Raw genomic sequence first — 13,677 nt, 5'->3', positions numbered from 1 at the left:
AGATAACAGGGTATGAATACAGTGCTATCTACAGTAGATAGCAGTAAACGAATAAAGTGCTACCCAGTAGATAGCATGAAGCAAATATAAAGTGATATACAGTAGATAACAGGGAATGAATATAGTGCTATCTACAGTAGATAGCAGTAAACGAATAAAGTGCTATCCAGTAGATAGCATGAAGCACAGAGTGATATACAGTAGATAACAGGGAATGAATATAGTGATATCTACATTAGATAGCAGTAAACGAATAAAGTGCTATTCAGTAGATAGCATGAAGCGAATACAAAGTGATATACAATAGATAACAGGGTATGAATATAGTGCTATCTACAGTAGATAGCAGTAAACGAATAAAGTGCTATTCAGTAGATAGCATGAAGCACAGAGTGATATACAGTAGATAACAGGGAATGAATATAGTGAGTAGATAGCAGTAAACGAATAAAGTGCTATTCAGTAGATAGCATGAAGCACAGAGTGATATACAGTAGATAACAGGGAATGAATACAGTGCTATCTACAGTAGATAGCAGTAAACGAATAAAGTGCTATTCAGTAGATAGCATGAAGCGAATACAAAGTGATATAGAGTAGATAACAGGGAATGAATATAGTGCTATCTACAGTAGATAGCAGTAAACGAATAAAGTGCTATTCAGTAGATAGCATGAAGCGAATACAAAGTGATATAGAGTAGATAACAGGGAATGAATATAGTGCTATCTACAGTAGATAGCAGTAAACGAATAAAGTGCTGTCCAGTAGAGAGCATGAAGCGAATATAAAGTGATATACAATAGATAACAGGGAATGAATACAGTGCTATCTACAGTAGATAGCAGTAAACGAATAAAGTGCTATTCAGTAGATAGCATGAAGCGAATACAAAGTGACATACAATAGATAACAGTGTATGAATACAGTGCTATCTACAGTAGATAGCAGTAAACGAATAAAGTGCTACCCAGTAGATAGCATGAAGCACAGAGTGATATACAGTAGATAACAGGGAATGAATATAGTGCTATCTACAGTAGATAGCAGGAAACGAATAAAGTGCTATCCAGTAGATAGCATGAAGCGAATACAAAGTGATATACGACGTACAATAGATAACAGGGTATAAATACAGTGCTATCTACAGTAGATAGCAGTAAACGAATAAAGTGCTGTCCAGTAGATAGCATGAAGCACAAAGTGATATACAGTAGATAACAGGGAATGAATATAGGGCCTAGTGCTATCTACAGTAGATAGCAGGAAACGAATAAAGTGCTATTCAGTAGATAGCATGAAGCGAATATAAAGTTATATACAATAGATAACAGGGAATGAATACAGTGCTATCTACAGTAGATAGCAGTAAACGAATAAAGTGATGTCCAGTAGATAGCATGAAGCGAATATAACGTGATATACAGTAGATAACAGGGAATGAATATAGTGCTATCTACAGTAGATAGCAGTAAACGAATAAAGTGCTATTCAGTAGATAGCATGAAGCACAAAGTGATATACAATAGATAACAGGGAATGAATACAGTGCTATCTACAGTAGATAGCAGTAAACGAATAAAGTGCTATCCAGTAGATAGCATGAAGCGAATACAAAGTGATATACAATAGATAACAGGGAATGAATACAGTGCTATCTACAGTAGATAGCAGTAAACGAATAAAGTGCTATCCAGTAGATAGCATGAAGCGAATACAAAGTGATATACAGTAGATAACAGGGAATGAATATAGTGCTATCTACAGTAGATAGCAGTAAACGAATAAAGTGCTATCCAGTAGATAGCATGAAGCGAATACAAAGTGATATACAGTAGATAACAGGGTATGAATACAGTGCTATCTACAGTAGATAGCAGTAAACGAATAAAGTGCTACCCAGTAGATAGCATGAAGCACAAAGTGATATACAGTAGATAACAGGGAATGAATAAAGTGCTATATACAGTAGATAGCAGTAAATGAATAAAGTGCTATTCAGTAGATAGCATGAAGCGAATACAAAGTGACATACAATAGATAACAGGGTATGAATACAGTGCTATCTACAGTAGATAGCAGTAAACGAATAAAGTGCTACCCAGTAGATAGCATGAAGCACAGAGTGATATACAGTAGATAACAGGGAATGAATATAGTGCTATCTACAGTAGATAGCAGTAAACGAATAAAGTGCTATTCAGTAGATAGCATGAAGCGAATACAAAGTGATATACAGTAGATAACAGGGTATGAATACAGTGCTATCTACAGTAGATAGCAGTAAACGAATAAAGTGCTACCCAGTAGATAGCATGAAGCACAGAGTGATATACAGTAGATAACAGGGAATGAATATAGTGCTATCTACAGTAGATAGCAGTAAACGAATAAAGTGCTATTCAGTAGATAGCATGAAGCGAATACAAAGTGATATACAGTAGATAACAGGGAATGAATATAGTGCTATCTACAGTAGATAGCAGTAAACGAATAAAGTGCTACCCAGTAGATAGCATGAAGCACAAAGTGATATACAATAGATAACAGGGAATGAATATAGTGCTATCTACAGTAGATAGCAGTAAACGAATAAAGTGCTGTCCAGTAGATAGCATGAAGCACAGAGTGATATACAGTAGATAACAGGGAATGAATATAGTGCTATCTACAGTAGATAGCAGTAAACGAATAAAGTGCTACCCAGTAGATAGCATGAAGCACAAAGTGATATACAATAGATAACAGGGAATGAATATAGTGCTATCTACAGTAGATAGCAGTAAACGAATAAAGTGCTGTCCAGTAGCAGTAAACGAATAAAGTGCTATTCAGTAGATAGCATGAAGCGAATACAAAGTTATATACAATAGATAACAGGGAATGAATACAGTGCTATCTACAGTAGATAGCAGTACACGGAGCTTTGGATTGGAGCTTCCGTCCTAAGTTTCGTAGAGGATGGGAGTTCTTATTCCACATACTAGGGTAAAGGCGCTGAATTCCAGTACTGATGGGTACATAAATCATTTCACACTGGCGGTACAGGACAGATCCCCAGCGTAACCCCACACGGGCATCAGGAAATAGGCGATGCCGTCAATTAAATCCGGACTGTGGACTAAAAGGTTGTCCACAGACGGACATCATCGTCCATTTCCTTTTGTCGGGTAAAAGCTAGTGTGGGTGCCAGCTTGTGTTGTGTCTATTCTTACCTCTTCCTCTTCATCTTTTCTTTCTTCCTGTCCCAATCATAGAGTTTTGTGTAGAAATGTGGATGAACCTCACTGCCTTGTGAGCGCCTCAGGAGAGGCAAAGGCTAGGAGTAAACCTTACACAAATCCGGAGTGGAGCCCCTAAGGCGGTCTGGTGAATGAACTTCAACACCTTCCGGCAGCTCCTGCATCCAAGTTGATGCCAAACGTATTGCTTCGCTCTCCTTTGGACTACATCAACGTGGCCAAGAGGAGGACTCTGATTACTGGGCAGCTCAGAGTCTCCAAAAAATTTGCCCATATTGGAGTAGCCTATCCCAATGGCTCTAAATCTTCATCATGGGCCAAAGAGCGGAAGAGGAAGATTTACTTCTCAACGGTCATTAGGCTGGTGTTGAACATGTCATCATTGGTCAACCTTCCAACACTGGCCAACATGTTCCAGATCAGGGGCGAACTACTACATATTGGTAGATCTCGGCTGCTGTGTGTCCAGAAATAAGCTGAAACAGGGCTGATCACCCGTAAAGCTGCTGGGACTGGACCAAAATAACTCCCAGCAAAATTCATGATTACGAAAACTACAAGCAAATCTTCGAAAATACCGAGGGTAGATGAGCGGCAGTCTACTGTTGACTTCATGACGGACCAGCGGGAACTCGGCACACCATCACGAACTGTTGGCCCTGATTATTGTCGCCTGTCTACCTTCAAACCTCTTGTAATATCTACTTATAATGTCCGTACTGTAAATCAACAAGGGAAAATGCATCAGCTATTCATGGGCTGTGCTGATGCAGGTATTGACATTGCCGGAATTCAAGAACATCGTCTCATGACACCAAGCCCAACCGATGAACTTTGGTCAAATGATAGGAACTGGGTTTTATCATTCAGTTCTGCTACCAAGCAAAGGCACGGAGGAGTTGGTCTGGTCATGTCCAAGCACATTCACAGATGTCTTAAGAGTGTTGAAGCTGTTTCCGAGAGGATACTATTTGTAACATTCCATGGCAACCCTCAGCTCAGCATCACTGTTGTATATGCACCCACTGAGTGCGCAACATCTTCTGACAAGGAGGAATTCTATTCATCTCTATCTGACCACCTGGATGGTATGAAAAGACACAACATCCATCTCATCCTCGGCGATTTTAATGCCAGAATAGGAACAGACAGTCATCTTTCCGATCCTTGGGTCATTGGTCCACATTGCTACCATGATTCAACAAATGACAATGGTGAGCGTCTGGTCAACACCTGCCAGGAGCAGGGGTAGCGCTAACTTGCGCCATGGGGTCATAGGCGCATTCTTTTAGGTTTTGGCGCACAGAATTGCCATTTAGAGGTTGTTAAACGTTCATTTTGACCCCTTATTTCTATTGTTTTGGATCCATAGTTTTAAAAAATGTGCAATTTTTGACCCCTTGTTTGAAAACCTAGCGCTACCCCTGGCCAGGAGTACAATCTCAGACCGGCCCAGATGAGATTCCCGCAACCCAGGAACCGTCTCTGGACTTGGACCCATCCAGCTGGATCAACCCATGCACAGCTAGATCACATACTAATAAACAGCAAGTGGGTAAATTCTCTTCGCAACTGTCGAGCATACAACTCAGTAGAAGTGGACTCCGATCATCGTATTGTGAGCATCCGTCTAGCTGCCAGTCTGCGAACTAGCAAAGGAAAACCTTGCAAGAGACCAAAATTCAACTGGAAGAAGTTGCAAGACCCTGATACAAAGGAGGAATTTCAGCTGGAGCTATCAAACAGATTCCAGATCTTGAGCATGGATGACACCACACCCATCTCTGACAAGTATGAGACCTTCGAAACAGCGGTCCGTGAAGTTGCCGAGAAAGTTATTGGAAAGCAAGAGCCATGCGGACTACCAAGTTGGGTATCAGATACAACCATCAGACTTAAACTTGAAAGGGATGAGGCCAAAAAGCGGTACTCCATTTCAAAGTCTCGTCAATCTAGAGAAAGATGGAGGAACTTGAACACCAGCCTTAACAACTCCTATAAATCTGATGAGCTTGCTACCCTCAATAAGCAGATGGAAGACCTGAAGCTGGCCGACGAGATGGGGAATTATACCACCACCTGGAAAATTATACACTCGCTTTCTGGGAAGAACTCAAGGAAAGGGGTGAAAGTCAAAAAGAGAGATGGATCAGCTCCAACCAGTGACCATGAACTACTTGAGGAATGGAAGGAATATTTTAGCTCACTCCTTAACAACGACAGTGGCACAGCAGCTTCAGAACTTCCTGCACCAGCTGTTGAAGATCTTCCTATTATCACTGAGCCCCCAACTCGTGAAGAAGTAGTCAAAGCAATAGCAGCCATGAAGACCAACAAGGCAGCAGGATTGGACTGTGCTATAACTGCAGAAGCACTTCAGGGAGGAGGGATAGCATGATTGATATGATTCTCGAATTCTGTATGGAAGTATTCTCAACGCTGACACCACCACGTCAATGGGTTACGAATGTAATCATTCCTCTACCAAAGAAAGGTGCCCTCTCTCTCATGACAAATACCGTGGTATTTCGCTTATGTCCATTGCCGCAAAAGTGTACAACAAGATCCTTCTGAACAGGATCCGACCCCACATTGATCCTTTACTGAGAAGCAACCAGGCTGGCTTTAGATCTGGTCGCAGCTGTGCTCAGCAAATACACATTTTGAGGAGGATCATGGAAGGCTTCAAGGAGTACCAACTTCCCTTAACAGTCACTTTTGTGGACTTCAAAAAGCCTTCGACTCCATCAACAGGTCCGTCATGTTTTCAGTGCTGCGGCATTATGGAATACCAAAGGTTGTGGTCAATGCCATCCAGGTGCTCTACAAAGACTCCAATAGTGCCGTTATGGTAGATGGCAGTATCTCAGAGCCTTTCCAAGTAACAACTGGAGTGCTTCAGGGTGATGTGTTGGCACCATTCCTGTTTATTATCCTGGTAGACTATCTTCTGATGAAATCAACTTCTGGAATTGACGCTGGAATTGTTACCTACCGCAGCCGACTGATGATGATGATGATGAGCAGTACACGAATAAAGTGCTATCCAGTAGATAGCATGAAGCGAATATAAAGTGATATACAGTAGATAACAGGGAATGAATACAGTGCTATCTACAGTAGATAGCAGTAAACGAATAAAGTCCCAGCAAACACAAAACGTTTTCGACATCATTCGCAAAAGGTTATAAAAGGTTGTCAGAAAACGTTTAAATGTCGGGTTATATAAAGGGTATATTAAGAGTATAAAACGTTTTCATAACCTTAAAAAACATTTTTTGATAATCTACTGCACAGCAAACAAAAATGATTTACAGAAAACGTTTAAATGTCGGGTTATATAAAGGGTATAAAAACATTTTAATAACATTCCAAAAACATTCTTGAAAACATGATACAAAACATTCTAAACAGAATGTTATTTTGGGGTTGAAAACATATTTTGCGAAAAATGTTTGCCCAAAATATTTTCAATAACGTTTTAGAAACGTTTTCATGACCTTTATATAACCCGACATTTAAATGTTATTAAAAGGTTTTGAAAAAACATTTTAAGAACATTTCTGTGTTTGCTGGGTTCAAATATTTTAACATAATGTTATTTAAGTATTGACACAATATTTGGCAAAAATGTTTGCAAAAATAGTTTATAATAACATTTTTGAAAACATTTAAAAATATTGTTGTAGTGTGTTTTCATACAAAACGTTTTAAAACGTTATCATGACCTTTATATAACCCGACATTTTAATGTTATTAAAACGTTTTACCTAAACCAAAAGCCAAAATATAACTTATTTAAAACGTTTTTAAAACGTTTTTGTGTTTGCTGGGGTGCTATTCAGTAGATAGCATGAAGCACAGAGTGATATACAGTAGATAACAGGGAATGAATATAGTGCTATCTACAGTAGATAGCAGTAAACGAATAAAGTGCTATTCAGTAGATAGCATGAAGCGAATACAAAGTGATATACAGTAGATAACAGGGAATGAATACAGTGCTATCTACAGTAGATAGCAGTAAACGAATAAAGTGCTACCCAGTAGATAGCATGAAGCACAAAGTGATATACAGTAGATAACAGGGAATGAATACAGTGCTATCTACAGTATAGCAGTAAACGAATAAAGTGCTATTCAGTAGATAGCATGAAGCGAATACAAAGTGATATACAATAGATAACAGGGTATGAATACAGTGCTATCTACAGTAGATAGCAGTAAACGAATAAAGTGCTATCCAGAAGATAGCATGAAGCGAATATAAAGTGATATACAGTAGATAACAGGGAATGAATATAGTGCTATCTACAGTAGATAGCAGTAAACGAATAAAGTGCTATTCAGTAGATAGCATGAAGCACAAAGTGATATACAATAGATAACAGGGTATGAATACAGTGCTATCTACAGTAGATAGCAGTAAACGAATAAAGTGCTACCCAGTAGATAGCATGAAGCACAAAGTGATATACAATAGATAACAGGGAATGAATATAGTGCTATCTACAGTAGATAGCAGTAAACGAATAAAGTGCTATTCAGTAGATAGCATGAAGCGAATACAAAGTGATATACAGTAGATAACAGGGAATGAATATAGTGCTATCTACAGTATAGCAGTAAACGAATAAAGTGCTACCCAGTAGATAGCATGAAGCGAATACAAAGTGATATACAATAGATAACAGGGAATGAATACAGTGCTATCTACAGTAGATAGCAGTAACCGAATAAAGTGCTATCCAGTAGATAGCATGAAGCGAATATAAAGTGATATACAATTATTATTATTATAGATAACAGGGAATGAATACAGTGCTATCTACAGTAGATAGTAGTAAACGAATAAAGTGCTATTCAGTAGATAGCATGAAGCGAATACAAAGTGATATACAGTAGATAACAGGGAATGAATACAGTGCTATCTACAGTAGATAGCAGTAAACGAATAAAGTGCTATTCAGTAGATAGCATGAAGCACAAAGTGATATACAATAGATAACAGGGAATGAATATAGTGCTATCTACAGTAGATAGCAGTAAACGAATAAAGTGCTATTCAGTAGATAGCATGAAGCGAATACAAAGTGATATACAGTAGATAACAGGGAATGAATACAGTGCTATCTACAGTAGATAGCAGTAAACGAATAAAGTGATATCCAGTAGATAGCATGAAGCACAGAGTGATATACAGTAGATAACAGGGAATGAATATAGTGCTATCTACATTAGATAGCAGTAAACGAATAAAGTGCTATTCAGTAGATAGCATGAAGCGAATACAAAGTGATATACAATAGATGACAGGGAATGAATATAGTGCTATCTACAGTAGATAGCAGTAAACGAATAAAGTGCTATTCAGTAGATAGCATGAAGCGAATACAAAGTGATATACAGTAGATAACAGGGAATGAATACAGTGCTATCTACAGTAGATAGCAGTAAACGAATAAAGTGATATCCAGTAGATAGCATGAAGCACAGAGTGATATACAGTAGATAACAGGGAATGAATATAGTGCTATCTACATTAGATAGCAGTAAACGAATAAAGTGCTATTCAGTAGATAGCATGAAGCGAATACAAAGTGATATACAATAGATGACAGGGTATGAATATAGTGCTATCTACAGTAGATAGCAGTAAACGAATAAAGTGCTATTCAGTAGATAGCATGAAGCGAATACAAAGTGATATACAGTAGATAACAGGGAATGAATATAGTGCTATCTACAGTAGATAGCAGTAAACGAATAAAGTGCTATTCAGTAGATAGCATGAAGCGAATACAAAGTGATATACAGTAGATAACAGGGAATGAATATAGTGCTATCTACAGTAGATAGCAGTAAACGAATAAAGTGCTATCCAGTAGATAGCATGAAGCAAATATAAAGTGATATACAAAAAATAACAGGGTATGAATACAGTGCTATCTACAGTAGATAGCAGTAAACGAATAAAGTGCTACCCAGTAGATAGCATGAAGCGAATACAAAGTGATATACAATAGATAACAGGGAATGAATACAGTGCTATCTACAGTAGATAGCAGTAAACGAATAAAGTGCTATCCAGTAGATAGCATGAAGCGAATACAAAGTGATATACAGTAGATAACAGGGAATGAATATAGTGCTATCTACAGTAGATAGCAGTAAACGAATAAAGTGCTATTCAGTAGATAGCATGAAGCGAATACAAAGTGATATACAGTAGATAACAGGAAATGAATATAGTGCTATCTACAGTAGATAGCAGTAAACGAATAAAGTGCTATCCAGTAGATAGCATGAAGCAAATATAAAGTGATATACAAAAAATAACAGGGTATGAATACAGTGCTATCTACAGTAGATAGCAGTAAACGAATAAAGTGCTATCCAGTAGATAGCATGAAGCGAATATAAAGTGATATACAATTATTATTATAGATAACAGGGAATGAATACAGTGCTATCTACAGTAGATAGCAGTAAACGAATAAAGTGCTATCCAGCAGATAGCATGAAGCGAATACAAAGTGATATACAATAGATAACAGGGAATGAATATAGTGCTATCTACAGTAGATAGCAGTAAACGAATAAAGTGCTATCCAGTAGATAACATGAAGCGAATACAAAGTGATATACAGTAGATAACAGGGAATGAATATAGTGCTATCTACAGTAGATAGCAGTAAACGAATAAAGTGCTACCCAGTAGATAGCATGAAGCGAATACAAAGTGATATACAATAGATAACAGGGAATGAATACAGTGCTATCTACAGTAGATAGCAGTAAACGAATAAAGTGCTATTCAGTAGATAGCATGAAGCGAATACAAAGTGATATACAGTAGATAACAGGGAATGAATATAGTGCTATCTACAGTAGATAGCAGTAAACGAATAAAGTGCTATCCAGTAGATAGCATGAAGCAAATATAAAGTGATATACAAAAAATAACAGGGTATGAATACAGTGCTATCTACAGTAGATAGCAGTAAACGAATAAAGTGCTATCCAGTAGATAGCATGAAGCGAATATAAAGTGATATACAATTATTATTATAGATAACAGGAAATGAATACAGTGCTATCTACAGTAGATAGCAGTAAACGAATAAAGTGCCATCCAGTAGATAGCATGAAGCGAATACAAAGTGATATACAGTAGATAACAGGGAATGAATATAGTGCTATCTACAGTAGATAGCAGTAAACGAATAAAGTGCTACCCAGTAGATAGCATGAAGCGAATACAAAGTGATATACAGTAGATAACAGGAAATGAATATAGTGCTATCTACAGTAGATAGCAGTAAACGAATAAAGTGCTATCCAGTAGATAGCATGAAGCAAATATAAAGTGATATACAATAAATAACAGGGTATGAATACAGTGCTATCTACAGTAGATAGCAGTAAACGAATAAAGTGCTATCCAGTAGATAGCATGAAGCGAATATAAAGTGATATACAATTATTATTATAGATAACAGGAATGAATACAGTGCTATCTACAGTAGATAGCAGTAAACGAATAAAGTGCTATCCAGTAGATAGCATGAAGCGAATATAAAGTGATATACAGTAGATAACAGGGAATGAATACAGTGCTATCTACAGTAGATAGCAGGAATCAAATATAGTGCTATCTACATACAGTAGATATCAGGAAACGAATACAGTGCTATCTATATAGTATAGATATAGCAGGAATTTAATACAGTATTATGTACAGCAGTACAGTGCTATACAAAAAAAAGAAAAAAGAAAAAGCGCAGTGATTTATAGTGCGCTACGCACAGGCACAAACTGAACGCCTAGACGTTGATCAACAAGCCTCAGCACACTGTACAGGTTGTCGCTGACCGTTACGGCCCCACATCATTCCATAAACCATTTAACAACAATTCAGGGACTTTGCTGCTACAAGAGCGCACACCCTAGACATTCCACAAAACCTTCGCATCCAGGATCAGCTCCCCGAATTTCGTACGGGTTACAACGAGACAATTAGCAGTAAGGGGAGTTTCAGGGGAATTTCAAGCTAACTCAAATTTTTTTCACGAGAGCGTACTAGCCACCACCGGGGTTCGAACCCGCAATCGTCTGGCTAATAATTACTTGGTACAGCAGAGATACTAAAATGAATACCCGGGATCGATTCATTTGATATTCAGACGATAAATCTTTGGATACCGGGATAGAAAATGATGAATATCTCCCGTAAAGAAGTCAGATTTTGTTCCTTGCACTTGATTATACGTGTTCAACGGATATGATAGTCGTTAGCTTGCGTCTTGAGAAAGAACCATTGCGTCTTGAACTTAAAAACTGACAAAAATATTCTGATTTTATAATAGTGCATGCAGCGTAGGCTAGAGTCTGCACTCATTCGTGCAAGCAGTCTAAAAGCATATGACCATTGACCTCACCAATGGCGTATACATGCTCACTCACACACAGAGAGGTCAATTACCAGGCTATTGTCAGTAGCCTTAGTCGGATGTCCCTCGGCATATGTAGGGTTATCTATCCCATAAAATAAATACAGAGCTATCTGCAGATGATATCAGGAAACAAATACAGTAATATAGGCCTACTCAGTATATAGCAGGAAACGAATATAGTGCTATACAGTAGATAGCATGAAATTAATATATACAATGCTATCTACAGTAGATGACAGGAAATGAATACAGTGCTATCTACAGTAGATAGCAGTAAACGAATAAAGTGCTATACAGTAGATAACAGGGAATGAATAAAATTCTATCTACAGTAGATGACAGGAAATTAATACAGTGCTATCTACAGTAGATAGCAGGGAAAGAATACAGTGTTGTCTACAGTAGAAAGCAGTAAAAGAATATAGCGAAATGAACAGTAGTATCTACAGTAGATCAGGAAATTAATACAAACGAATAGTGTTATCTACAGTAGACAGCAGGAAAGGAATACTGTGCTGTCTACGTCCAGCACTGTAGGCCTACACATTACACGATATGTAACACTGACGCTATTTATCCAATGAAATAATACTAGATAGAAATAAATACAGTGCTATCTACAGTAGATAGCAGGAAATAAATAATACTGATACTCCTCACTCACTCACTTAATAAATACAGTGCTATCTACAGTAGATAGCAGGAAATAAATAATACTGATAGGCCTACTCACTCACTAACTCACTCACTCACTTAATTATTCACTCACTCTCACTCACTCACTCACTCACTCACTCACTTATTCACTCACGCACTCCATACATCAATCAAACATTAATCGGTCAAGCAATCAATCACTTTTAAAAGTTATTTAGAAATTTCTAGAACAAAAAGGTTTTTATTTTCATAAACCAATAAATTAGAGATATTAGCTGAAAGATACGAGTCGAACTTTATGAGGTATAAAAAAGAATCCCTATTTTATTCCAGCACCACTTAGATCGTGAATGCGTGTGATCATGGAAGATTTAATGTTCGGATTCCGAGATTTGGTAAAAACATTTTGGATTTCAAAGAGTAGGCCTATCAGCTTCATTTTGATATATTAATATTCCATAATTCATCATTCACAAAAATAATTATTCCTAGTTTTTAAATCCTCTAGTTCTTGATATGTATGCCTATAGCAAGTTGCGCTTTTATATGTTGCCATCTGCAAGAGAGGGCATTTGGCCCAGGGAGTGCGTAATTACCAGTTACGCGTGCACGCGTGCGGTGAGTGCGTCAGCACGTCGCGTGGCAACAAATGGTCAATGTTATCCGTATAATCAACGTGATTGTGGCAACTCTTCAGACACCGTACTGAACTCTAATGAGTCCAGTGCAACGTCTCGCAGCTGCGATTTTCAGGTATTTTACAGCGCTTAGTTCGTGATTTACTTGAGTCATAGGCTTTTTCGTTTAGTCCAAGTGATCGACACTTAGTGGGAAGTCAGTTTGAGACGTTAGAAGTCGGTGCATTTTCGTGCTTAGCGACGAAGAGTTTCAGTAAGTATATTTTTCTCTTACGGTATCATAATTTATGTTGAATCAGGCTAACTAATTTTATGATGTAGACCTCTTGCTAAAAAAAAAATAGATGGCAACACTTTTGTGTTTTCTTTAAAAAAAACTGAGTAAACCCCGATGTTCTCTAGTACCACTGCAATGATCCTCTCTCTCTCTCTCTCTTTCTCCCCTTCTCTCCTGTCTTTCTCTTTCCTTCGTCTCATTGGCATAGCGTGAGACATTCTATATGGGGCGACGGCCATGTGGGGGGCGTCACCGCCATAGGGTGGGGGAACAAGCCGTTTTCGGCAATTTTCCTATGCGCTGATTATTCAGTTTCAAATTGATTGGGAGGCACGGCCCCCTTACGCCACTGCAAGGCTGTCTTGCTATCTTCTTTCTTTTTCTGTCTATCTCTCTAAGTTTAAAGT

The sequence above is a fragment of the Amphiura filiformis genome, chromosome 17 (genome assembly GCF_039555335.1).
Source record: "Amphiura filiformis chromosome 17, Afil_fr2py, whole genome shotgun sequence".
Classification (NCBI taxonomy): Eukaryota; Metazoa; Echinodermata; class Ophiuroidea; order Amphilepidida; family Amphiuridae; genus Amphiura; species Amphiura filiformis.
Note: the sequence above shows the minus strand (reverse complement) of the source record.